The sequence below is a fragment of the Barbus barbus genome, assembly GCF_936440315.1.
Source record: "Barbus barbus genome assembly, chromosome: 50".
Lineage (NCBI taxonomy): Eukaryota > Metazoa > Chordata > Actinopteri > Cypriniformes > Cyprinidae > Barbus > Barbus barbus.
The window spans coordinates 10,273,589-10,298,055 of record NC_136728.1 but is presented as its reverse complement, the minus strand read 5'-3'; the positions used below and the strand labels follow the sequence as shown (position 1 = coordinate 10,298,055).

Here is a 24,467-nt window from a genome sequence, read left to right as displayed (position 1 = left end):
GCTACTCAAGAAATGCAGTAAGTAACTACTGTACACTACAGAAAATGTATCTGGCCAACAATAGGATGCATGCAACCAAATGATTGTATATATCTGTTACTGTTTTACACAGACTTGCTAACAATTCAATGCGTGAGCCATTTTAATGAGTCAGAGTCAATTGCAAATCTAAGCTATATGACTAAGATATTAAAGGATTAGTTCACCCAAAAATGAAAATTCTGTCATTAATTACTCACCCTCATGTCGTTTCAAACCCGTGAGACCTTCGTTCATCTTCGGAACACAAATTAAGTTATTTCTGATGGAATCTGAGCTCCATCAGACCCATCCATTGACAGCAAGAAAAATAATCCATGTGACATCAGGGGTTCAACTGTAATTTTACGAAGCTACGAGAATACTTTTTGTATGCAAAGAAAACAAAAATAACGAATATATTCAACAGTTCGTCTCCTCTACGTCAGTGTAGCGCCATTTTGGAGAATATCTGCTGGACGGAAAATGCGCACGCTCTTCTGTGTCAGCCACACCGTGCAGATACGTCTTCTACGTATATTTACGCTTTGATTTGAATGAAAACAGCACGTCTGTTGTGCGGCTAACGAGCATACGCAGTTTCCGTCCAGCTAATATTCTCCAAAATGGCAGTAGGGTGATGCGGAGGAGAGGAATTTGAATAAAGTAATTTTTTTTTCTTTTGCACACAAAAAGTATTCTCGTTGCTTTGTAAAATTACGGTTGAACCCCTGATGTCACATGGGTTATTTTACTGATCTCCTTGCTACGTTTCTGGACCTTGATCGTGTAAGGACCCTTGCGGTCTATGGAGGGTCTGAGAGCTCTCAGATTTCATAAAGAATATCTTAATTTGTGTTCAGAAGGTTTGGAACAACATGAGGGTGAGTAAATAATGACAGAATTTTCATATTTGGGTGAACTATCCCTTTAAAAAGAACAATTTAAAGTAGTGGTAAATCCACGAAGTGAGTATTGCTAATTCTGATTCTCAGCTGAAAAAACAATTCAAAACATTTTTCTAAACCAATTAGTTGAAAAGAAACGGCTCAAAATAGTGATTTATTTACAAATCAAATATTGCAAGTTTAGATTTGACTCCAAATTGCAAACTGATTCAGAAAATGTTGTTAATCTCAGCAAATTATTGAAACAACCCACTCAAAATAGTGATTCCTTTACAAACCAAGTATCACTAATTCAGATTCTAAATTGAACAAACTGGTAAGCAAACTGTTCTGAATTGTTTTGCAATTCAATTCACTTATAACAGCCAACTCAAAGTGATTCATTCATCAACTGAGTATGGCTGATTCTAACTCTAAACAGAACTCCAAACTGATTCAGAACACCTTGCTAATCCTTTTGAGCAATTCAGTGAAAAGAACTGACTCAAAAAAGTGATTTTGTGATCAGATTCTAAATCGGTTTACAATTCAATGCATTAACTGCGTTTCCATTACCCTTCAAATTGTGCAAATTGAAATTGAAAATATGCCCGATGGAAACGTCAGTTTTGCAAAAACTCCAATATATGGCAAAAAGATATTACCCTCATATTAGGTGTTTTTAAAGGCAATTCAAAAAAGGAATATTTCGCAAAATTGCAATGGAAACCTCCAAGAAACAGCTCATAAGTAGCTGCTCTCAAGTATAAGGGGTTTTCTTGCCATTAATGTTTGGATAATTTGTAGTGTACCAACATGCACCATCCTATCTTCTTTCCTCTTTAGATGCTGTGTTTCATGGTGCCTTAAGGTTTATCACTGATTGTAAACATGTAACATATCATTGTACATTATACAGTAGAGTTGCTTGGTCCTCTCTTGCTGTTCGAAGAAAAATGCATTGGTACCTAATGATATATAAGGCAATTTAGTTTTTTTACCACAGTATCTCTGTTGTATGATTCAACAAAAAACAGTTGGTAATTATTCACGGCGTTCACAAATGTATTATAATCCCAATGTACCTTCTGCTAGAACTAATTTAGGTACTAAGGCTTTTAAATATGCTGCCGCTTCGGACTGGAATTTTCTTCAAATGAAGTTAAGGTTAAATCAGTTGGTGCCTTTTAGATATTTTAAAACACTTTTGTGTGGTTTGGAGAAAGACTTGGAGATTTGCAAATGTTTCTAATGGCTATATCTTTAGCAAGATTTTTTTTGGCGTAGTATTTTGTGTATTGTGTGTTATTGTTTGTTATATGTATATGTAAACTCGGGCCGCCTATCTTGGCCAGGACACACCTGCAAAAGAGATTGTAATCTCAGTGAGATTTTTTCCTGGTTAAATAAAGGTTATAATACTTAACTACTAAAATACTACATGATTTAAGAAACTAGCAATGTCACTTCCTTACTACTGAGAAATGTAGTTAAATGAACCGTTTTGGCATTTGTACAACACTTGTACAAATTTTTGACAAACACTGTATGCATCTTAAACCCAGAAGTATAGCTACCGAGCAACATTCTTCTATTCATCTGTGTAGTCTTTTCCCAAAGGATGAATCAAAGGACATTGAGCTCTGGAATCAAAGTTGGAGCTTAATCAGCTGGCTGCTTCACTGGCTCATTATCAGTGAACACCTGCCTTTCATGCCATTTATCAACTGCCTGTCAATATATAGATTACAGTACCCATTTCACTGTCAAAACTGACTATTCATCACAGCTGTACACTGTCCGGTTGTAAAGTTCTCTTCGACCTTTATGTATAAACACACAATCTTCTGACTGCAAAAAAGTGAATATAAACAGACAATGACGCTAAACAGAATGAGAGCCGTGATAAATCAGATATTGTGAAATATCAATTTTGCACATGGTTGCACATGAGCACGCTTCCATATTTTCCCAATGCTCCTTGTCTTATTCCCAAGCCATTAGGTTAATTCATGACATTGTAGAGGGAGGAGGTTTACTACTGGGTTCATAAACAGACAATGAATCCAATTTTACAAACTCAAACATGTCATGCAATATTTCAAGAAGTTTCAGAGCTGGACGATATTGTTGGCCGTTTACTTCAATTCTGAACATGAGCGATTAGTTGGACAATCTTATATAGTATCTATGGTCCCAACATTTGTTATAGAGCTCTCATTACAACAGGCAGAATGAAGTACCTTGTTCTTAATTAGAGTCTTGAAATCCCAAATGGTCTTGCTATTCCTCTTTTATTCCAGAGTTCTATTGAATCATTCTTTCCTTCAGCACCAGGACGCTCAGAAATGCATATTAAGCAAGCTTTCCTGAAACAATTGATACAAGAAAATGTTAAACCGAAGACAAATGTGGTTGGAGTCGGTTCATCTATCACTTTCCCACTCAGATCTCATTGTTTTAACCTGGTGGAATCCCACTTCGCCCTTCAGTGAGCTCCACAAATCATCCTGGGACATGGAAATGGGGGACAGAACAAAATGGGCATCAAAGTTCATAGACTTTAGGAAAGAAAAAGAACAAAGAGAAGAGAAACAAGAGCAGTGAAAATCTTCTGGCACAGACATCATATCCCACTAGTGCTGATCACAGAAAGGGCTTTTCACACACTCTTAACCCTTGAATAATGTTTTTTTAAACCCTCTTTTTAACCCTAGGCTAATCAATGTTTCACATATTTGACATTTTGAAATTATGGATCTAGAATGCTATAGGGTTCTTTAGCAACATAGAGTATAAACATTGCTTTAATGGGAGTCTAGATTATATACCTGTATCATTATCATGGGGGCAAAGATCAAAGTTAATTGGACAACAGACTGTAAAAATGTCATTTTGAGTTCCGGTCAGATGATTTTCATTGAACGTTAGGCTTTTAATCTATTTTTGTCCTGATGATTGGGTGATTAAGCTCTTAACTGGATGATTCTTTGCAAGAAACATGTATCAATAAATAAATGTATCAATTATTTAAGAAGCTAGTTTACCAAAAATGATTTTAAAAAAGTCTGTAATTTACTTACCCTCAACTCACTCCAAACCTGTATGACTTTCTTTGATTTCATGCTGATAGAATTTCCACTTTTGGGTGAACTATTCCTTTAAGCAATTTCACTGTTTAGTGAAGCTCTTTGGAAAACACTGCAGACACTAAAATAAAAAATAGATCTGAGCACACATTTTGACATTGATAAGTGACATCTGTGCTTTCTCACTCTAGAGAAGTCCCAGCCGCCATAGAATACAACCAATCATAAACTGCCTCAGTGCCCGCCTCATTAAATATTCATGGCTTTGTACAGTCTGAAAAACTTTTAGTTTCAGCGCCTGAGTTCTAGAGGTAAAACTGACAAAGAGGTAACGAGATTGATAAACTGTTATATTCTTGTATATTTTAAAAATCTTAATGGATAGGCGATTTCTTAATGGAGATTTTGAAATGTCAAAAGTAAGATTTGCACGAAATATATTTTCAAGAACATTTGGGTCACATTTACTTTAATTGTGGCATTTTTCAAAATATTTTGTGTGCGTCAAAAAAGTAATACATGGTTGAAATTACATGAGTACATTTTGACAGAAATTTCACTTTTGTAAATCTACATAGCAACACTTCCACACATGGACAGTTACACATTGCTATATTTGTCAAATCAAACGTTATTAACTTCATAAACATGCAATTGAAAACATTAACCCAGGGTTTACCAATGTACAATGTGAAATCTTGAAACCTAACTGAAACACAAGATTGTGTTTATCCAATTTAAAGTGTGAAAGGCCCAGTAGTGAGTTGCAGATGGGATGAATTTGCATCTTGAGGTTAAATAATATTTTTTTTACTTCCTCCCATTGTCTACTCTGTTCCTCTGTTTCTAGAGCCTGTCAAATCATATCAGCCTTCTCAGCCTCACCAGTCCACGCATCTGTTTACTGGTATATAATAAGCACATAATCAAACGCCGCAGTTAAGCGAGCACTGAGTGCTGTCAGAGCACATTGAGGGTGCATTTATTCAACGCTCTCAGTGTTGGCAGTTTCTTTGAGAAGGGCAACAGAAGAAGCAAGTGCTAATAAGCATTTGACATCAAGGTTACAGATATGCACCCTGTCGAGCAACAGCGGGCCTGTCTCACACTCTCTGGGGACTTAGTGTGACACTATTTTTTTACTTTACAACATGTACAAACAAATTCAACTTTAATAAATACAGAAATGAGAGATGGGAAGATATAACAAAACACTTTAATGTGTTGAACAAGGTAATTATGAAAGCATGAGATGCATGTGGATTCTGTAACATCCTTTTTGATTAGTCATTTCAAGGTTGAAGACATCCCTCTGTTGTTTCGAAACACTTATGCAAATGGTAAATTGTAAGCAGACACATTTTTATCACATATTTACTAGACATTCAGGATGTCAAAAGAGGTTGCATTTAAGTAGGAAATGCGTGAACAAATCACAGGAAAGTGATCCCTGGAGAGTTAAACCTGAGAATAATGATGCATTTATGTAAACAAAAGCTACACATGTCTATTCAGCCACTGGCATTTCTAGCACTGTTTTTCTCTGATTCACATCTTATCTCAATGACAGACAGCAGTTTGTTCCTTTTCAGAGACATAAATCCTCTTCAGCTGCTGTTAGGCAGGGCATCCCCCAGGGATCTATCTGGGGCCCTCAACTCATTTTAATCTACATGCCTCCCTTTGGACAAATAATACAACATTATTGGTCCATTTCTATTATTGTGTCAAAGACACACAAATATATATTATTTCCCATCAGTACAGCCTTCCACCCCCTCATTAAGTACCTTAATCTGTAATTTAAAGCAGATTCTAACTGGATGTTCACAACCTTAACAAAAGATAAAACTGAAATCTCATTAATCAGTCACAAAGCTCTTATCCTTAGCTATCCTGATCTTTATATAGATACTGATGTGCAAAACAAGCCTATTAAAACTGTATTTTGCATTAATTTTCTCTCTGAAGTATCAGAGAGACATAAAATTAAACAAAACTAGATATCCAATGATGTAATCATGTCACAAATAATGTCCTTGTTATCTTCATTCATACAAGAGCTCTTTTCCTTATTTAAGCATTGACGAAATAAATTGCATTTATTAATAAATTCTAATTTAATTGTACCCACAACATGCTTAAAAAATGTATATGCCAACAATTTATTGTAAATTGTTGTGCAGAAAACAAATTAGATTAATTTATCGGCATATAATGTATATGATTTATATACTACAATCTACACATTTTATATACAATACAATTCAAAACACTGGGGTCAGTAAGACTTTTTATTACTATTTTCATTTAGCAAGAATGCATTTAATATATCAAAAGTGACAGCATTTCCATTTCAATTAAAAGCTGTTCTTCTGAACTTTCCATTTATCATATAATTCTGAAAAATCATATAAAGCAGCACAACTGTTTTCAACATTGAAAATAAGAAATGTTTCTTGAACAGCAAATCAGCATAATAGAATGATTTTTGAAGGATCATGTGGCAATGAAGGCTGAAGTAATGATGATGAAAATTAATCTTTAGTTTTAAAATATGTTCAAATAAAAAAACAGTTTACAATATTACTGTTTTTACTGAAACTACTTTCAAAAATATTAAACAATCTTATCAACCCCAAACTTAAACACACAGATTCATTGTATTAATAAAATTTAATTTACTCTGTTTTTGTTGCAGGGTTCATGCATATGGATGCATAAAGATAAAACGGGCCATTCTTGTCTAGGGAACGTGCCATCATTATGGAATATTCACAAGCTCCTTTCAAAACTGACTCTGAGAATGAAGAAAAAAAGAACAAATTGTGAAAGACTTGTGGGTTTCTTTTTGCTGACCAAAGCAGAACTTTGACTTTTACAAATGCAGTTTCATGGCACTCTTTTCGCTTCATGCCAGCTTAATATTAACACCCTCAGGGCTGGCCAAACAGCAATTATCGAGCTTGTGTTACAGTGTGTATGCATATGTGCATGTATACGTGAGTGTCTGTGCACCCAGAAAGGACAAACTCTTTGAGGACATCCCACTGTTCAGACAATATATAGCAACATCACCAACAAAAGCGGTAATCCACTGTCACACAGAAAGGAGCACAGAGTCCATAGTCCTTTTGATTGGACAAGCAAGCCCCATTCAAAGAGTGAGAAATGAGAATGAGAGGCTTTACTGCTTTACTGAAAATGGCCCAGTGCATCCAAGAAAAAAAAAAAAAAACGCTTGGGAAGATTTCTATTTTGGCATACAATGAGCAAGGCTACGGGATAAATTATCACCATACTATCCATTTGCACACAAAAGGTGGCAACTCTAGAGAATTACGAGAATTACGATGCCTTAGAAACTCTGGAATCATATGAGTTTTGTGTCTGAAGGACTTCTAAAATTCAAAGGCAGCCCATGAAACACTTATGGGTTCACAGAAAAGGTCACATATATTATGTCTTGCGGCTGTATTAATGAAAATGAGTATTTTAACATTTACAGATTGCCATTCACTTCCATTGTAAGTGCCTCACTATAACCTATTTTTCTTAAGAAAAGAAAGAACAAGTTTGATCTTAACTTTTATTGATCTTGGAATATCCATTTATAGCCGATAAGAGAGATAAAAGCTTTAAGGGTTTCCATTAGCCATATAACCAATTTACAAATATCTTCATATTCACTTCTGTTTTTTCCTTCCAGAACTTTTAGGCAAATATGTTGCACTATTGATCATTCTGTAGCAGACGTATTCAAATGGAGATATACTGTATAAATATATATATATATATATATACATATATATATATATATATATATATTTATCACTTCTTTGTAAACTGCTGGCTTACACACCGAGGTTGCTCAGGTTGGCTATTTTGGCTTTCCGCAAATGTATAAATTAGGTTGCAGGAGGCGCATTTATTATATGTGTTTTGTTGCCTGGAGGCTAATAGCTGCTTTTCAGGTGTAGTAGGGCACTGATGAATGCTAGCTAATCGTTAATGTTGGCTGAGGGTTTAGACACCATTTATCACGTCTTTAAGGGATCTGCACGTGGGAATATTAACAGCTGCATTGCCGTGACTTAAGTCTCTAAAAAAGTCTTTAAGTGCATTAAAGCAGTGCTTTAGTTTGACATTAGATAATGAAATGAGAGAGAGTCCAATTAGTTCTAACAGCTTAAGAGTGGTTGAATGTAATGTGATGCCAAAATGCCAGACTTTAAATGCTCCAACGCACACTAATGCACTCTCTTAGGGTCAAATTTACCCACCAGAAAAGGTTGGAGACGGTGTCATTTTACCTCTCTAGATTGGCTGACACTTTAAATTACAGACTTTTGTAGATAAATCAAATCACAATAGCACTTTAGAGCACAACAGTTAGCAGTTTGCAGGGGCAAAGAAGAGTGTTTGTCGAAAACAAAGTATTTAATTCAAATCAGTTTACACAATAAATTATACCCAGGTGTGTCATGAACCAATATTTTTTTCTGGCTCACTTCATGGCCTAGATGAGAAAAATATGACTTTAATATATATCTTAATATAACCTTACATAAAACCCTTGCTTATCATTAAAAAACACTGTGTATAAACAACTTTAAATCCGTAATTGTTTAAATATGAAATTAAGTAAAAAAACGAAAGTAGTATTGTCTTGTAAAACATACTCCAATAATCTTTATCTACAGCTTTGAAAATCATTTTTCACAGTATATATTAATATAAAATTTTATATGTATATATATATATATATATATATATATAAAATATTAAATTATTATTATATATATATAAATATTATAACGCATCCTTGCTGAATGATATTATTAATTTTTAAGTTAAACTAAAAGAAATAATAACAATAACAAAAAAATCCTTACTGACCCCAAATGTTTGGACAGTAGCATATAAAAAAGGGCTAAAAATAAATAAATAAATAAATCTGAGGGGGGCACCGTTTGTTTGAATGAGCATGACACTTCTGATTAGACCTGTTATTAAGTATGACCCAGAAGCCTTTTTAATGTCATGCTACTATCTTGCCTCTCAGAGGGGTTGCTGGCCCCCAGCCCCTCTCAGAGCTGAAATCAGCACTGCGCCACACATGGGGCACTGACCCACCAGCCGGGATTTTAAACGAATCGGAGGATAGGACATAGGAGCAGCACCTGCCAAGATGGCAGGGTGCACAGGTCCCGAGCAGAGATACAGCATGGGCTTACCTGTGCGTTCGACCTGGATGGACGCCACAGACAGACCCCTGGGACAAAAGAGAGGAAGGGAACGCTGAGATCCAGTCTGTTGGCCAGTTCATGCCTGGTGGGAAAGGGTTAGGGATGACATTTGCCTCACGAACCTTTGGATTATTCAAGGCTAGTCCACTACGGTGCACATTTGAAAAATGATTTCCGTTATCCCTATGAGCGTACTCAATTTATAACTCAGGTTTTTATTTAGAACTGATATGTAATTGCTATGTATAATAAAAGAATAATGCATATTACCACAAAATTAATTTCCACGTGCCCCTTCGTTTGTTTATAAAAAGCAAAATTGAAACAAGAGATGCAATGAAGCAGTGAACAGAACCAATGTGTAAAAATTCCAATTTGCATTTTAATTTTTAGTCCACAATACAGAATTTTTACAATAGCAATAATATTACAATACTAATCATTATTATGTTTGATATTCTTGTTTATTATTATTATTAATGGTAATACATTATTATTATTATTGATAATATTGTTATTGTTTACTACTAATAGTAATAATGCTAATAATAAGTAAGGTTAATAATTAACCTTAGATGAGAAAAATGACTTTAATACAAATCTTAATATAACTTTACATAAAACACTTGCTTAAAAAACACTGTGTATAAACAATTTTAAATCCATAATAGTTTATGAAATTCAATGTAATTTTTGTAGATTTTGTAGATTTTAACCATTACATAACATTTTACAAATTAGAAACATATTAGACATACTAAACAATATTTTTTAGATTACACAAAACTGTAGAAACATTCAGAAAGCGTTCTGCATTTAATTTTTCATAATAACTGTCTTCTTGCAAAAAACATGCAAGCTGTACCCTGAAATACGAATTATAAAATGCAAATGTGTCCCGTACGGCTTGAAATATGGATGCCTCTGCGTTTACGAGGGACTCGGGCTCTTTAAAAGCACTCAATGTAGGTCCCTCACAGCAGCGACTGCTCTCTCTGTCCTTCACATTTCACTGGTCAGTGCCCAGTAATCAACACACATTACCCACACAGAGCCCAAGCTTAATTACCAATCACACACAGACCCATAAACACTCCAGCTCTTCCATATTCCGCCTGCACTTACCTTTCTCCCCATTATTTAAATTCAAGATTATGAATGACTGACACACGAGTATGTAAATGTGTTTTGTTTGTGAGATTATGTGCAGTGGTTGATATGCTGATGAGGAACGGTAACTGCCTCTCGAGAGTGAGTGACATTCCCCTGCACAGTATGAGACCATCTCCTGGATTCTTCTCATCAGGTATCCTGCGGAGAATAGTTTACTTCTTAACAACAAAAGGAAAATAGTTACCGGCGTTCGCCCGACGGAAGAGGTTTGACTTTGCCGTGCAGCGGCTGATTGGTGCCAGACTTTGGAAGAGTTGCCTAATATATGAAATCCTCTTTAAGGAAGTTTACCCCGAAAATGAAAATGATGTTACTATTTAATCACCCTCAGGCTTTTCATGTTTCCATGTTTCACTTTACTATAGCCTAAATAATAATAATAATAATAATAAAAGTAAATATTAAAGATACCCAGTTTTATGGTAATGTTTATTATTATTATTATTAACAAAACAACAACAGCAATAATATTATAACAACAACAATATTAAGAAGATTACAGTGAGCGTTACAGTAAAAATTACAGTTAGCAAGTTTAATGGTTATGGGTAATTATTATGATGCTGGAAATTATTATTTGTTAATAATAATAATAATAATTTGTAATTTTTTACATGTTACCATGTTTTATGGTAATGTTTATTATTATTATTAACAAAACAACAACAGCAATAATATTATTATCAAAAATAATAAGATAGTAAATATTACAGCTAGCAAGTTTTAAGTACAGTTAATTATGATGATGATGATGATAATAATAATAATATGTTTTATGGTAATGTTTATTATTATTATTATTATTATTTACAACAGCAGCAGCAATAATATTATCATAAACAACAATAGTATTATGATTGTTACGGTTAATTATTCTGATTTTGATTATTATTATTGTTGTTAATAATAATAATAAATATTAAAGTTAGTAAGTTCAATGCTAAGGTGTATTATTATTAATAACAACAACAATTATTATACTTGTTATTAATAAATAACACTTTTTATTGACAACAATAAACAACAACAAAGTATACATTAAAGTTGATGATGATTATTATTGTATTTATTTATAATAGAAAGAAGAAAGAAAATAAATCGTTATGTAAAACCCCCAAATGTGCCTCATTTCGTTTTGGACACCCAGCCATCCATGAAACCATCCATTCATCCATACTCACATATATCCATCAAACTATCCGTTCATTCAGAGCAACTTTTCTCTAAAAGCATTTCATATTTGAACAAAAATGATCACAGCAGGGGCATTGGAGCAGGAAATCAGGTGAGGGGAAACAGGAAGTTGCAGGTGTGACACGGGCCCTGTGGAGCCCCATCTAAGCAGGAAGTGATATTGAGTAAGAGCAGATGGATCTGACATGATTACAGCTTGTAGTTGGAGAAGCCATCTGTTCTGGTGACAGTTTATAGCCGTGAACTAAGACTGTGAAGCAATATCCAACAGGCACAGAAGAGGGAGGAAGAACACTGTTGCAGGAGAAGTTTTCAATAATGGCCCAAAGAGATATTGAAATTTCATGCAAGATGTTCATGTCGGTTCCTGCAGTCTTTTGTGTTCACTGTTGGGGCTTTTTTTTCCTGAAAAATCCAGACGTTACCATACAAGTCACCTTTATTTATATAGACCAATTAATGTTTCTCATTGCATATCCCTGTGAAAGTTTCACAAACCTGAATGACTGAGGAACCCAAAACAAGTGATTTATATCAGAATGTGAGAGCTGCTTCTTTCCATACAATGAAAGTGAATGGTGACGATGACTGTCAAGTAAGAGTTTTCAGTCCCACCAGGATTTTTGTGATATTTGGGGCATTTTTGTGTTGTTTTGAAATGAAAACCCACCTATAATTATGATGTACTTTTACAATTCCCTGTAAATCGTTTTGTGCATAATTACTGAAATACTGCTTTGCTGAAAATATAAAATTGTGACAATAGCTTTAACATTATCACTGAATCAGTATGTATATCATTACAATTTCATGCTTTTAAAATCTAACAAACATATATTTACCAATTATATCATCTATTGTTGTAATATTGTTTTGCTTTTTCAATTTATGATATTTTTATAAGCGACTACATTCACTAGAAATATTTTAAAAGTGCATATCCAATGAAAAAAAGGTATTTATTATGTATTTTAAGGACCATGTGACATGGAAGACTGAATTAATGTTTTGCGTCACAGAAATAAATGACATTTAAACTACATTAAAATAGAAAACTGTTATTTTAAATTGTAATATGATTTCACAATATTACAGTTTTATAGTATTTTTGATTAAATAAAAGCAACATCGATGAGCAAAAAAGACATTAAAAAAATAGTTTGGACCCAAAACTTCTGAATAATAGTGAAATTTTCCCCCATTCACTTTCATTATTTGGAACAGAGCAGCTCAGACATTCTGCTAAACATCACTTTTTGCGTTCCGCTAAGGAATGAAAAACATACAGGTTTGGAATGACATGAGTATGAGTAAACCATTATGAAATTCTCATCTTGTGGGGCTGAACTATTCCTTTATGTTTTAGTAAACAGCATCTGCTGGCTCAGGGAAGCCACTGTCTCTCACTCATTTGGACTGATCTCAGTCTCTCAAAGCTAATAGTGCTCAGTGGTGTCTGGTAATGAAAGCACAGGTGCCTTTGACTGTCCACCAGCATCCCAAGACATTTGCTCAGAGAAAAGAAAGAGAGCGCGAGTTAAAGTGGTGCAGTACGCTTCTAATTCCCTCAACTGCACGCCTCCACATTAGTCATTCTTGTCTTGGCGCCTCAATTAGTGGCATGTATGTTAGATGTTTTCTCACTTTCAGCCCTCTGCCTATGCTTAATTGCCCACCTAGGTCACTGTTAAGAAATTAGTTATCGTTCGGCTATGGTGTCAGGCCGGGGTGTGAATGGCTTCTGAGACTTAATGAAAGGTAATGATAAAATAAATTATCTCCTAAATATTCATCTGGGTTTTGTATTGATGTGTGGAATGTGTAAAACGGAGGAACCCGCAAAGCGGCTCCATTCATTTACCAAAGCTGCTAACTAGCACTTTCTAAAAATACAGTACATCCACTGTATGGAGAACAACAGTGTTAACATTCTGCTAAACATCACAATTTGTGTTCTTTGTCAATGATGTGATGCTCATCTTCATTTATTCAAAAATACATCATAAATGCCATTCATACATGCAATGCCTTGAATACGCCTCTTATATTATATTTTTCATTTTTATATTTGTTGAAAATATACTTTCAGAGTGACACAATTGTCCTGATATCATAATTAAGGAAGGGAAAAACTTACTAAAAGATGGAAATTAAAGCATATTAAGTTGTCTGGCATAAGTGTTTATTATTATTTCTTAGAAAAAAAATGTTAATTTATAATTTATCATGCTATAAATTATTAAATTATTATTATTACAAATTAGTGCTGTCAAACGATTAAATGCGATTAATCGCATCCAAAATAAAAGTTTTTGTTCACATAATATATATATATATATATATATATATATATGTGTACTGTGTTTATTTATTATGTATATATAAATATACACACACATACAGCATATATTTAGAAAATATTTACATGTATTTACATTTATATATTTATATTATTATATTTTATATTATATATAAATATATTTAATATATAAACATAAAATTTTTCTTAAATATATACTGTATGTGTGTATTTATATTATACATAATAAATATACACAGTACACACTCATATATTATAACAAAAAGTTATTTTGGATGCGATTAATTGCGATTAATCATTTGACAACACTATTATTTAATAATAATAATAATAATAATAATAATACATTATTATACATAAAAAAATATTTATTATTTAGTATTTAATTTATAATTAATGTACAAAACCAAATTCACCATATATGAATATTTACACATCTTTTGCCAGCCAAAATCATGTACAAAATCATGTGGTGCAACCAACATGCAGAGAAAAATTAAATAATTAATCAATAACTAATATCATACTTTCATAACTGTGTATCAAAGTCAATAAGCCTCCTAAAATACCATATGAACTTTTCATTGGGAGAATTATTTCAGGTTGCAAAATATCATGTGGTAGACTCTCCCGAAACAAATATTTATGAATTAATGATATTTGTTATATTTTATTATTAAATTTAAAAACATTTTAGAAAATAATCATTATAATATGTACATTTACACATTTTCAATACTTATATATAATACAACAACAATTATATATAATACATTTGACTTGGTTACACCGTATGACATTTAAAAAAAAAAAGTTACATTAAATTAAAACTTTTCAAGAGAAAATTAAACCAGCACGAATAAGAACAACTACATTTTTCTTTTCTTTACTGTGGACACTGCTATTTGTCATCGACTCTTCTACAACAGAACGAAAGTCATATGGGCTGAATAAATTATGACAGAATTTTTATTTTTAGTTGAATTATTCCTTTAAAACAGGCCCCAATGAATGTATTTCATTAACAAATTCTCATATGCACCAGTCCCAGTGGCCTGTTGTACAGAGGAAGAGAAGAGGTTGTTATAGGACAGATAGTACCAATCCCTTGTGTTTTATGCTGACTAGAGAAATCAGAGAAAACGTCCCACTACTGCAGTACGAGAAAGTGGAGGGGAAAGTAGAGCACTGTAAACACATTCTGAAGCCATCACACTAATCACCTATGCAACACTTTTATTTAGTCAATTACTATTGTGTCACAACGCCACCGTCTTGAATAATGAAGAAATTAAATATGTATAAGATGTATAGTGTATAATTAAATGCAGGACCGCATGACTCATTGCACCTACACTGTAAAAAAAAATCGTAATTTTACAGATAATAACTCTAAATTTTTTAGAGTATTTTTCTGTTATTTTAAATTATATTCAAAACTCTGTAAAATTACAAACAATATCTGTAAATTTATTAATTGACTGTTAATTTAAGGATTATATCATTAACGACAAATTACAGTAATGCTTATTTTTTATATAGGACATTTACTGTATTATTTATACAGTATTTTTCTGTTATTTTAAATTATATTCAAAACTCTGTAAAATTACAAACAATATCTGTAAATTAATTAACTGACTGTTAATTTAAGGATTATATCATTAACAACAAATTACAGTAATACTTATTTTTTTATACAGGACATTTACTGTATTATTTATACCGTATTTTTCTGTTATTCTAAATTATATTCAAAACTCTGTAAAATTACAAACAATATCCGTAAATTAATTAATTGACTGTTAATTTAAGGATTATGTCATTAATTACAAATTACAGTAATGCTTATTTTTTTATACAGGACATTTACTGTATTATTTATACAGTATTTGTTTGTTATTTTAAATTATATTCAAAACTCTGTAAAATTACAAACAATATCTGTAAATTAATTAATTGACTGTTAATTTAAGGATTATGTCATTAATTACAAATTACAGTAATGCTTATTTTTTTATACAGGACATTTACTGTATTGTTTATACAGTATTTTTCTGTTATTTTAAATTCTATTCAAAACTCTGTAAAATTACAAACAATATCTGTAAATTAATTAATTGACTGTTAATTTAAGGATTATGTCATTAATTACAAATTACAGTAATGCTTATTTTTTTATACAGGACATTTACTGTATTGTTTATACAGTATTTTTCTGTTATTTTAAATTCTATTCAAAACTCTGTAAAATTACAAACAATATCTGTAAATTCATTAATTGACTGTTAATTTAAGGATTATGTCATTAATTACAAATTACAGTAATGCTTATTTTTTTATACAGGACATTTACTGTATTATTTATACAGTATTTTTCTGTTATTTTAAATTATATTCAAAACTCTGTAAAATTACAAACAATATCTGTAAATTAATTAATTGACTGTTAATTTAAGGATTATGTCTGGTGTGTGAAACAGCGCCGGCGCAGCGGCAGATTCACCACTGACTGAATTCGAATTATACTGGAAAAATAAAACGTTAAGAGTGGGTTAGGGTTACCATTAATAAGTTACAATGTTTTGATCTAGAAAGTTTTTCACATTTTAGAAATTAAGTAAACGTTTGATAGTTTGCTTATATTAAGTCAAATGTAGGCTATAGCTCTTTAACTGTTGGTACAAATTGTTTTACAGAGAAAATTGTAAACAGATGAAAATCTGAAAATCTTTACCAACTCGAATTTCCCAAAAATCACCATCCACATTCAAAAACACACATATGACATATCATCTTAAAGTATATGGTTATTATGCTATATCTAATCTGAATTTTCATTTGATCATTCATAGAAATTATATGGTAATACGTGTATGAGAGTGAGGAAGTGCACTGAGGCAAATACTGACACATCTGAAACTAGCAAAAATACAGTACATGGAGAAAATAGGGTATTTATATATAAATAGGGTGGAAAACACACACATGCAATTCTATGGATTTCCTCAGTTTGGCAAATATGCATGTCTTTGTACTATGGAAATCTGAGTCCCTGGAAGAAACATAGTATGTACACATAGTATGTAAAGGACCAGGGTGGAAGCTTGGTTATTAAAGATGTTAATGCTCCCAACTGCCTCAGTTGTCCCATTTTAGCAACCGTACGTCTTTTTCAAGACACATCACATCTTCAGAAAATCACAAGTAAGGTACTGGTGTAGCTTATTTTATGTCGTAGAATAAAACGTGAAAGTGAATTGAGCTTGTGTTCACTACAAACCTTGTCATCCACTTAACCAAAAACCCATTAAAAAACCCCATTGACTTCGGGACGATGGAACTGGAACTGCTAAAATGCTAATGTGCTTTGCATTTGGCTTACAAAGTGATGTCATACCTGCACCATACTCTTTACATGTGCCATTTAAGTATTATTACTACATTGAAATGCAATAATGCAAGCAAACTGCACAATTATTGTTAAATTGACCTTGCTGGTCAGATAGGCCAACAGGGTTCATGATGGAACATATGGAGCGTTTAAGTCCTCCTGGGAAATTTGTATTCATGAGGTTTTACTATTTATTTTTTATGTTTTAAAATAATTTATGACACCACTGTAAACTTTATCATTACATATTATATTATAATGCTATCATATTTTGTGCAGGTATTAGCTTACTTCATTGTAAATAGAAAAGCTTGATGTCACTTCTAAATACCTATAAGTATTGTGGTGTTCCACAATGTTTTTTACTGACACCCCTAACTCTCAAAGATCGGGGCTTAAAGAAAATCCTGAGCTTCCTACTCATATTTTCATCTTTGTGGTGGCGTTCATGTGCGTTCAACTCGTAAATACTATCTTTATGACATGACTTGAATGCACCAATAGCTCTAGTTTTGGGACAATCCATACAAACCCTGTAAAACACATTACAGACTGTCAGTGAGAAGTTCTTTGTCCTGTATCAACACTTAAGGCCTAAACACTGCAGTCAACACCATGGGAGTATCCATGCTGTTAAGGGTTAGGGTTAGAGTTAGGGTTAACCTTAATTTCTAACACAGACCTGGTTTCACAGACAGGGTTTAGATTAAGCCAGGATTAGGCCTTAGTTCAATTAGGGCATTTAATTAGCGTTTAAAAATGTGCCTTAGGGAAAAAAAACATTATGTGTTGAGACATTATGTTGAGACAAATCAATGGCACTGACATATTTTAAGATATGTCAGTGCAAGTTGCTTTCAGGTTAAACAGCTCAAATGTGCATATTAGTCTGGGACTACAGGCTTAAGCCTCGCCTGTGAAACCCGGGGTATATGCTGTAGGCCTAACTTGTATAGAATGATGCCAATGTTTAATATGTACTACAATCTGTTTGCTCTGTTAAACTGCTGTTTAGCAGAGCAGTGGTAAATATATTTTGTTATATGGTAGGCTATATAAGTTACTGTAAGTTTAATTTTTAATCATGCACTGCAATGAAAACACAATTTAACCAATTGATTAAATATAACAGCCAGCCTATAAATACAACTAGATAAATAGCACATGTATATTTTTTTCCTATTCTTTCTTTTAAAACATGTAATCTTTTCCTGTAATTGCAATGTTGCCACGCTATTGGCTGTCTCTCCGAGTTGTTTTGAGCATGATTGGTTATTCTGACTGTCATCCAGGAATCTGGCCAATGACAACTATGCGCGCCAAGTTTGAATATACGGCTGTTGGAGTGAGTGGGTCAGTGGGTGTGTGCTGCAGCTCGTGCTCGGAGTCGGGATCTTCAATAGCCTAACCTTACTGCGGTTCTGTGGCTTTTAAATTATTTTTATGTCAGACGGCTATTTTTTATTTTATTTTAAATATTGCGGGATTGTAAACGAAGAACAAAAAAGGAATATGGACAACGAATTTTAACAACGTGCAACGGACATATTGCAATCTGTGGAAGGTAAGTTAAATAACTTTTATTTAAAAAAATTCTGCTAACCTTGCATCAAAATATAGTGTGTTAAATTAAGAATCTTAACGCGATTAGAGCAATATCGATATGAGTACACATTTCAATGTATTAATCATGTTAATGTGTGTTTCTAGCATGAGTAAATGTTGTCAGCTAACTTAGTTTTTGATTAAAAATAAATAAACTCCGCAAATGAGCTTTACAGTGAGTGAACTGAGAACATTGTCTCTTTAGACGGAGAGGAACTCGAACCACACTCGTCGACTCCAGAAGATGGAAACTAGGCTTTTGAATCTGTTGTTGATCGCGGGGTAAGTTAACTTAGCTGCTATTGTGACAGAGTGAAAAATATATGCCTGTATAATATTTCATTAATTAGATCGAAAAGTTCATAAATCAGTCAAATATGAAAGTATTCTGTAGTTAGGATATGTTGAATGTGTTTAAAAATGTTTATAAAATGGGAATAAGTTATCTAAATAATAATTTTGGTTAATCGGTGATCAATTAGTTTGGCACAATAAGCTGTGCAATCTATTAGTTAGGCCTTGCTGAACACTAGGTGGAGAGCTCGCGGTATTTCTCCATTACACATAAAGTCTGCGGTGGAGAAACATCGTTGAGTGAATGTGCTTAATCTTCTCCCCTTTTTTCAGGGGTATAACACTATAACGTTTAGGCCCAACGTTACCGATCAGTCATAATGAGTCATCATGTTTTGGAGCTGCTGGTGAGTACAATTTTGCAAGCTTTTGCAAATGTGTCTGTTAGTAAGTAAATCGCTAATATTGCTGTGTGTGTTTCCCTCATGATCCAGGAATTTAGAAATTAGGGAATAAAAATCATCCAGCCACACGATCTTCAGATGCGGTGAGTAACGTTATTGTCATTGTAAAAAGCATGTGAAAAAGAGGCAGAACATGTAAACTCAAAGGCACACTGGTTCAAACCCTCCAGACCATATCTTACCTCTCTTTTTGAGTTTACAGGCCTAGCTGACCCCAAAATAAATGTCCTTTCCCAAACCTGTATGACTTAAGGTGATGATACACAGGGCAATTTTTTCAGCAATGTTGCCGTCAAAGGGCTACCTCGACCGATCTAAATTAATCCATATAGAAATGTATTGCCCATTTTCAATGGGAAAGTGCCCAAGCAACAATCACTCTGCAGGATTGCCCAGCAACATTGCTCAAAAAGTTGTCCTGTGTATCATCACCTTTACTTCTGTTAAACACAAGAATGTTGGGAATCAAACAATATTGGAACCCTTATGGAGAGAAAAAAAATACAAGGCATTTCTCTTAATTAATGTTCTACAGAAGAAATGTATACAGTTTTGGAACAACATGAGTAGAGTAAATAATGAGAGAACTCAAATTTTTGGATGAGCTGTGCTTTTCCCATTGCTAAATTAAAGTGTAGAAACCATGTTTTAATGGTGGATGGATTACAATAATTTATTACCATTTGGTTAGTGTAGCAAAACTATAGTTAATTTTAGTAAGGGTTTATATAACACTTAAGGAACACGTTAAAAAATGGTCCTATGTCCCCCAGATCAATGGTCTGTTAACACACATTAAGTAAACTTTTTAAAAGACCTTTATTAATTCACTTGATGCTGGGAAGGTAAACTTTGTGAAGGACTGTAATGAAGTCATTTGGAAAGCTGTTGAGAAGTAGGCCTATGTTTCTTGAAGCTGGTTTAGTTATCCAAGAGCATATGATAAATTAATCTTTAAGTAATTATAACATACTTTATATGGATCATAGTCATGTGTCCCTCATCTGCCATATAAATGTGGTGAACAGAGGACCCAGGGAACATAGGTATGACCCCCAATGAATCCAGTGGTGCCAAATCATATCAAGTGTGAAACCTCCCCTTTCAAACACAAAAATGCACATAGTGCCTCTGGCATAAGAGCATTAACTGCTATTTTCTATGACTTTTACATCATGTGCCAGGATTTGCAACACTGGGGGTGTCATTCCCACAACATTTTCCAGGATGTAGCTCTGCAATTTAGTTTTATGAACTCTGGGTTAAAACCTTTGACTGCTCTGAACTTCAAAATATGCACATTTGATGGCTGAATTAAAATGGACTCCATAAAACATTTATTTACTTATCAGTAGATGATAAAGCTATGAGTAACATGCTTTAACATGACATTAGCATGTCCATCAATGGAAATCAAACCCACCCAAGTTGTAATTTTTTTTTTTTTTTTTTTTTGCTTTTACAAATTGTTCAGTTAACTACACCGAAATATAGCTTGTGCTTGTCTTACATGGATGCTACATTTGGGCCCAAACCTGTTGTGTGTAGCTACCTGTTTCTTTTCAAGTAATTTTTACATTCCCCTTTTCCAACAGTGATAACACTTTTTTTTATTTTTTTAGATCAAGCCATTGGAACATTGTTTACGGAGCAGAACTGGCACCAACAGAGAAACAAGTCCATCATTAGTAAGTATCAACTGCAGTATATAAAACCGTAGTCAATTTTAAAGGCACAATGCAGCTCTTTTTTTCTCCCCCGTGCTATCCCAGATGTATAAGATGTTGCCAACATTCTTCAAAAATATCAAATTTTAATGCTTCACAAAATAATTTTTGAAAAAAATTGCAGGTTTGAAAAGACATGATGTGAGTAAATGATGACAGAATTGTCATTTTTGGGTGAACTATCTCCAGTACTTTAATAATCTCACACAAGGAGAATATACCTTTTTTTTTAAAACACAATATCATCATCAATCCTTTGTTTAATTCCCTAGAGAATATTGAGAGAAAGACCCTCATTACCCATATCACAGCAGTCTGTAAACACCTCCAGTTAATATAAATATTGTTGGTTTTATTTTGTAATGCATATTGGCATTTTTAGGTGTTAACCTTGCAATGATACCTCTGGAAAAGAATGTCCATTGTTGTGAATCTACATGTTCCTTTTCTTGGTGATGCACATTTTTCTATCAGACAAAAGTTGTAGATACCAGACAAAACGGAAGACAAACAGACAGTTTAAATAAAAATGTATTAAACTTGTTTAAAGGAAACACAAAAAAATTGAAATAATTTTGAGAGAATCATATTGTCTTTTTTTTTTTTTTTTTTTCAGATGCACCAAGGATGCAGCTGACTACTGGCTGTTGCAGGATTGCTGTTTATTTGCTGTATCTGTCACTTCTGGTACACTTTTGTTGTATGTTTTGATTTAACTTATTAATACACTTGTAGAGTTAGGATTCTGAATTAAAAGACAGTATAATATTTATTAACAGAACTATGCAGGGCCCCCAGGGGTCAGCAGAACATTTTGGAAAAACTATATAAAACTGATTTGGAAAATACAAGCCAAAATATAAACAAAAGCCATTATAATGTTAATTTACCTCTGAATACCAAAAATTATAAGGAACACTCCACTTTTTTTGGAAGTAGGCTCATTTTCCAACTCCCCCAGTGTTAAAGGAGAACTCCGGTCAATTTTAACATAGAGCTAATTTTTTTGTAAATTTGGAGTGCTGTCAGTACAGAGAACAACGACAAAAATCGGTGTTGCCTACACCGTGTTATCCTCTTTTTAAAATTTGCACCCTGTTGACTTAAACGGGGTAAGTTTTAAACCTTTAGCCTCTTAACATCCTCGATGTGTCATTACAAGTGCACCAGCCATGTAAGTGATTCCTTCAGAGTGAACACAGGTGAATCTGACTGCAGTAGATGTGAAAGATATTAATAAAAGTTACGTTAATTCAGCCAGCGCACATACCTGTGTTTACATCCTGTTTTCGGTCGGAGTCCACAGTAGTCGATTGTCGAGTTCACGCGCATAGGTTTAGTTACCTATGATCACGCGTGTGAACTCGACAATCTACTCCGACCGAAAACATTCTATTTCTAAAAAAAGTGGAGTATCCCTTTAAATTTAAATTGTTAAATGTTTAGAATCAATACTGGTGTGAAACAGTGAAAATCTTGTACATGTATCAGTTTTGTGTTCAGTATGTTTAGAATATTTAACCTTAATCCTAAAGTTTGAGAATTTTGATGAAACTGTTCTACTGATAACTACTATATAGTTAAAATGTTATATTTAATTTAAGATATATACTGTAATTTATCAACTGAATCATTCCATTTTATTTAATTGCATGTAATTTTAAATACTATTAACTTATTTGTCAACACAAATGCTGCAAATTAAAGTTTGAGATGATTTTAATCAGTTTCATGCAGTTTTTTTACAGACTTATTTTGTCTTCCGAAATAAAACTGTCAATTTACAATCTTGAGCACGTCTTGACAATTTATTGAATGTTTGATCGTTATGATTTAGCAAAGGTCTGTAGTGTTTCTCAGTAGAACCTTTAGTGCCGTCACTTTATTGAAGGTGTTTGATCATTATAATCTGGGAACTACCTGTAAAATAACTGTTTTTCAGCAGAACTTTTAGTGCCATCACGTTATTGAAGGTGTTTGATTGTTATTTTACTGGCATTTCCTAAATTATTACAGTGTTTCTCCATAAAACTTTGTGCCATCACTTTATTGAAGGTGTTTGATTGTAATAATTTAGGAAATACCTGTAAAATAACAGTGTTTCTCTGTAGAACTTGTAGTGCTGTCACTCTATTGAAGGTGTTTGATCATTGTAATCTAGGAAAAATCCATAAAATAACAGTTTTACACTGTAAAAAAATAATCGTAAAAAAAAGGTCAAATGACTGGCAGCTACGGCTGCCAAACAAAAACTGTAAAATTAAGGTAAAATAGCTTAATTCAAACAAGGAAATACCTGTAAAATAACAGTGTTTCTCTGTAGAACTTGTTGTGCTGTCACTTTATTGAAGGTGTTTGATCATTATAATCTAGGAAAAATCCATAAAATAACAGTTTTACACTGTAAAAAAATAATCGTAAAAAAAACGGTCAAATGACTGGCAGCTACGGCTGCCAAACAAAAACCGTAAAATTAAGGTAAAATATCTTAATTCAAACAAGGAAAAACCTGTAAAATAACAGTTTTACACTGTAAAAAAAATAATCGTAAAAAAATGGTCAAATGACTGGCAGCTACGGCTGCCAAACAAAAACCGTAAAATTAAGGTAAAATATCTTAGTTCAAACAAGGAAAAACCTGTAAAATAACAGGGTTTTTTTCTAAAACTTTTAATGAAAAAATCTGTAAAATGATAGTTTTTGCACTTTATTGGAATTAAGATATTTTTCATTTATTTTACGGTTTTTGTTTGGCAGCCGTAGCTGCCAGTCATTTGACCGTTTTTTTACGATTATTTTTTTTACAGTGTATTTAATCGCCGTTATACCTCATGTCCGTAGTACAATACCTCAAAAATTCCACTTTTTGGATTAATTTTTGATTGATTACACACATGCGGTGCTTTTACAATAATTGTATTGCACTGGAAGTATTCACTCTATGCAAATAGGCAACAAATTCACATTAACATCACAGTCTGCGTCTCATTTGAAGTATGCCAGTGGTATTCATGAGGATCATAGCGTATGACAGCATGCTCACATCTCTGTAG

At 33.1% G+C, this 24,467-nt stretch overlaps 1 long non-coding RNA gene across 1 annotated transcript; it reads left to right on the top strand.

The window, feature by feature from the left end:
- The first annotated feature begins 18,657 nt into the window (after positions 1-18,657).
- LOC306868386 lies at positions 18,658-23,607 on the top strand. Its single transcript, XR_013784098.1, has 6 exons — positions 18,658-18,888; positions 19,135-19,211; positions 19,557-19,630; positions 19,718-19,770; positions 21,310-21,375; positions 22,031-23,607. It is a non-coding gene; the product is annotated as an uncharacterized lncRNA (long non-coding RNA).
- The last annotated feature ends 860 nt before the right edge of the window (positions 23,608-24,467 follow it).